Raw genomic sequence first — 5295 nt, 5'->3', positions numbered from 1 at the left:
ATATTTAAACTTATACCTGTCAGTTACTTTCTCAATATCCATAAATAAAAAGCAAATCTAACAGACTATAAATCCAAGGTGACAGCATTATCATTACATTCAAGTGAAATGGCGTCAAGTGACGACAACTGCACGCACCCAACGAACGCTTCGGGTACAAGCCCTTCCTCGTTGTAAACAAACATACAAGTTATGAAAAATTCTTATCTCAAAAAAAAAAAAAAGAATAGGCTTCAACAGTCGTGAGGTCACTTCCCTCATAATGACGCATCGTAACTTGGTAACTGGTTCTAAACTATCCGAACAATGGCGGACGCCCTTATGAAATACTTCTCCGACGAGCATAAAAGTGTATCCAGAGGAGAAAAAATTTACAAATCTGATCATGTTTTGACTTTTATACATTCTTGACGTGACGTGAAAAAGTTCTAGTCAGCATGAAGAATAAAAAGTACCGATTATCTTTGTTAAGAACCAGACTGCTTGTTGCTATGCGGACGTGACATCAGACTTGTTATTTTGTCTAGGGATGTGACATCAGACTATTGAGACCAATTAACAAATAAGTCAACCCGAATAGTATGACTGCAACCTAAGTAAACTTATAGATAGTATGCGCTTGGCCAAGAAGCTCACAACATTGCTCTCCGGAAGTATAACGGTCAACACACAAAGCTATGTGTTACCATGAACTTTTATTATAGTCTGGTTAGTATGGTTAAAAGTGATAATAGTGTTCAACAGTCGTGACGTCACTTCCCTCGTAATGACGCATAGTTACTTAGTAACTGGTTGCATACAGAGGAGAAAAAAAAAAAGATAAATCTGACCATGTTTTGACTTTTATACAGTCTGATCACATGACATGTGAAAAAGTTCAAGCCAGAATGAAGAATAAAAAGTACCGATTTTATTTGTTTAGAACCAAGCTGCTCGTTGCTGGGCTGATGTGACATCAAACTATTGAATTTTGTGAGAACAACTACTCATAAACGTGGATGTCAAAAAACATTAACAAAGACCTGAGTGACGTCATTTTCGTTCTGTCTTTAGAAGGAGTAAAATTGACGACATTCAGCTTTTTGTTAATGCTTTTAGCCAGCCATTTTTATGAGCAGTAGTTCTCACAAAATTCTATCAATCTGACTATAAACGTTTAAGGTACACATAGTTTTGTGTGTGGGTACGTTATAGCCTGTTGGCGGATGTTGTGAGTATTTTAACTGAGCGCGTAGCATTAATCGCCTGACACGATACTGCCTAAAACTACGTCACACTACAGGGCTAACGACCACACAGACTACTTAAAGAACGCAATTAGTGAGTTGCATATTCAATAGAACAACCAATGGGATCATTTACGTTTCCTAGGAAATAATAATTACAATAACTTACAGTTCACTTTTATTGGTGATCATAGCCTTGAATAGGCTTCAACAGTCGTAACGTCACTTCCCTCGTAATGACGCATAATTTTAACTTAGTAACTGGTTCTTAACTATCGGAACAATGGCGGACCCTCTTCTGAAATACTTCTCTGACGAGCATAAAAGTGTTTCCACAGGAGAAAAAACATTATAAATCTGATAGTGTTTTGACTTTTATACGTTCTCATCTCTTGACATGTGAAAAAGTTCTAGCCAGCATAAAGAATAAAAAGTACCGATTTTCTTTGTTTAGAACCAAGCTGCTCGTTGCTGGACGACATTACATCAGACTATTAAATCCTATTAAGCGTCAGTAATATAAGGTTGCGCAGACCTACTTAGTACTAGGAAACAGTGCGGCTATGTGGTCTTGTGGTATGACACTCGCTTTCGGATCGGAAGGTCCTGGGTTCGAGCCTCGCTCGACGCATAGTTGAGTCCTTGGAAAAGACTCTTTACTCACATTCTCTCACCGTACTCAGGTGTAAAATGAGTACCTGGCCGTTAACAGCGTTGTCTTTGTCCGAAAAATTGTAATATCGCCTAATAAGCGTCATGTCTCGTCCTACATGTTAAATGTTGCTGTTGACCAGGGACCCCTTGTAAAGCGCGTTGAGCACGTTAAGTGGATATTGCGCTATATAAAAGCTCAATTTTAATTTTTTGCTACGAAAACATTCGTAGAATTACTAAATTTTTGGCTACAACCACAGAACTGCTTTCGCCTCTTTGACTCGATAAATCTTGATGAAAAGGAAAACTGAGTTCCTTAGATCCTACATTCAGGACTTCGAAGTATTTATGTATCATATTGGTGGCACATTATTGATTTGTAAAGCTAGAGTTATAATGACTTCTTTTCATTTTTTTTTTCCCTTGGAAATTACGAATTTTGAAAAGGTCAAGTAGGCAGGCAGCTCAGGTTATGGCTTTAACCACGTGACCAAAACAACGTTTACTTAGGACGAAGAGATTATAATCGTAAACAGATCGGAACGCAGGATTTGAAAGGTTATTGCCGTTGCTATGGAGATAAGTTTTGTGTCAGTTTGAGTTTTTTTGGGGGTTTTTGTGGGTTTTTTTTGGTGTTTTAAAAAAAATCTTTTGCTGTTGTTGTTGTTGTTGTTTATCTATTTAATTTTAGTTTTGTTTTATTTTCTAGCGTTTGCTTTTATTTCTGTATTTATTCTTTTTTTTTTATTATTCTCTTCGATGAAGAAGTGTCAATTCTATCAAATATTCATTCCCTCCTTATTCTTTAGATATGTGAAGCTGTCAAAAATGTTAAGTTACGTTATTAACTACCTACACGCGGAGCGGTCAATTGTCAGAATGATGACGGCTAGGTCAATTCAATGATTTGTTTGTTTTGCTTCGTTTTTTTTGTTTTGTTTTTTTTTTTTTGTTCTTTTTTTGTTTTGTTTTTGTTTTTGTTTTTTTTTATTATCATTATCATTATTATTTTTTTTTAGTTTGTTTTCTTTTTTAATTGTTTTGTTTATCTTTTTATTTTTAGTTTTGTTTCATTTGCTTTTATTTCTGTATTTTTATATTTTATTTTCCTTTTTTTTATTATTCCCTTTGATGAGGAAGTGTCAATTCTATCAAATATTCATCCCTCTTTATCCTATGCGAAGCTGTCAAACATGTCTAGTTACGTTATTAACTCCCTACACGCGGAGAGGTCAATTGTCAATTTGATAACGGCTAGGTCAATTCTAGAACATTCCAAAGTTGTTCATTCTCACTTCATGTTGTTTTACGATTTACGACAAAATTGATGTCACCGGGTAATCTAATCGTATGGCTTATCTATTCTGTCGTACTCTGGAAAAATCCGTATTCAAAAATTTGGCCCGAAAACTCGTCCTTCAAATATCGATCGATTTAAATGACCCTCTCAAACCCAGGAATTCGCTGAAGTCCCGGGTTTGAGAGTTTTTGCCAAGATGAGGGTCATTAAAAAAATTTTTTACCTTAAAAACTACCAACATTTCAAATCTATGGCACTAATTTGTGAAAGTTATTTGTGGGGGCAGGAGTGCTTCAACCCAATTTTCAGAATCTCATTGACATACAAAGCAATTTGTTATGAAATGAACAATTGTCGTCTTCGAGGTATGTGTTGTTTTTTGTTTGTTTTCAGAGTTTTACGGCGCTTGCAAAACATTCAGGCAATGTCAACGACAGTAAAAAGGAAGAAAATGGGATATATAGTTGTTTTGTTTTGTTTTTTAAGGGTTTTACGGCGCTTGCAACACATTGAGGTTATATCAGCGCCAGTAAAAAGGAAGAAAATGGCCGGGATAGTATAAAGTTCTAGAATTACAATTAAAGCACCCAAGAAAATCTTTGTTTGGTTTTAGTGGTTCTCCGGCGCTTGTATTTCAGCGTCAGTAAAAAGGAAGAAAATCGGATAGTTTAAAAAAAAAATTAAGTTTTACAATTGAAAGCATGCAAGAAAAAGTAAGACAAAGGAGAAGGATTCAAATAGTATAGGAAACAGATGTAGATTCCAAGAGCATACCATCAGTGTACTTAGTCTGAAATTACTAAAACGCTCATTCAGACACAAGCACAGGACCCCGCTGAGAGGAATGCACTTAAATGTTTACATTTAAAACTGAATAAAATGCAACAGAGAGGTGATTTACACGGGAAATATAGCATACCCAAAAACTATAATTATACATTTGACTGTTTCCTTCGCAGTCAAGGAATCCGGTCGGCGCTAGGACAAAACCCAAGTAATCTCATCCCAAGACAAAGACAGAAAGCAATTGGAAAACAGATATAGGGGGATGGAAGACACAGTAAGTACCTCCCTGCCCACGATGGAAGGTCAGGATCTCACCCAGGAACAAAACCAACTGATCTCAGTCCAAGACAAAGACAGAAAGCAAGTTGGAAAAGAGATATAGAGGGATAGAAGACGCAGTAAGTGCCTCCCTGCCCACTATGATGGGAGGTCAGGAACCCCACCCAGGTGCCTCTTTGCCCACTATGGAGGGTCAGGAACCCCACCCAGGTGCCTCTTTGCCCACTATGGGGGGTCAGGAACCCCACCCATGTTTGTTTGTTTGTTTTAAGGGTTTTACGGCGCTTGCAACACATTAAGGTCATATAAGCGCCAGTAAAAAGGAAGAAAATGGGATAGTAAAAAGTTCTAGAATTACAATTAAAGCACAAAAGAAAAGGTGAGACAAAGGGGAATTGGTTCAAATAGGAAACAGATGTAGATTCCAAGAGCACACTATCAAAGTACTTAGTTTGAGATCACCTAAAAGTCTCATCCAGACACAAGCACAGGCCCGAACTAAGAGGAACACACTCAAATGCTTACAAATTATATAATATAATATGCAAACTAAGCATAATACAATGCATAACAGAGATGATTTACAAGGAAAAAAATATCATCTCCCAAAACAATAACTATGCACTTGACTGTTTCCCTCCCAGCCAGGACCCTGACCAGGGCCAGGAAAGAAACCGTAATCTCATTCCAAGACAAAGACAGAAAGCATGTTGGAAAATAGATATATGGGGATAGAAGACACAGTGTGTACCTCCCTGCCCGCTATGGGAGGTCAGGATCCCCACCCAGGAACCCCACCCAGGTGCCTCTTTGCCCACTATGATGAGAGGTCAGGAACCCCACCCAGGTGCCTCTTTGCCCACTATGAGAGGTCAGGAACCCCACCCAGGTGCCTCTTTGCCCACTATGATGGGAGGTCAGGAACCCCACCCAGGTGCCTCCTTGCCCACTATGAGAGGTCAGGAACCCACCCAGGTGCCTCCTTGCCCACTATGAGAGGTCAGGAACCCCACCCAGGTGCCTCCTTGCCCACTATGAGAGGTCAGGAAC

The sequence above is a fragment of the Berghia stephanieae genome, chromosome 7 (assembly GCF_034508935.2).
Source record: "Berghia stephanieae isolate SIO BIC M18660-M18661 chromosome 7, UCSD_Bste_1.3, whole genome shotgun sequence".
Lineage (NCBI taxonomy): Eukaryota > Metazoa > Mollusca > Gastropoda > Nudibranchia > Aeolidiidae > Berghia > Berghia stephanieae.
The sequence above is the reverse complement of the archived record's forward strand: the minus strand, read 5'-3'. Positions refer to the sequence as shown.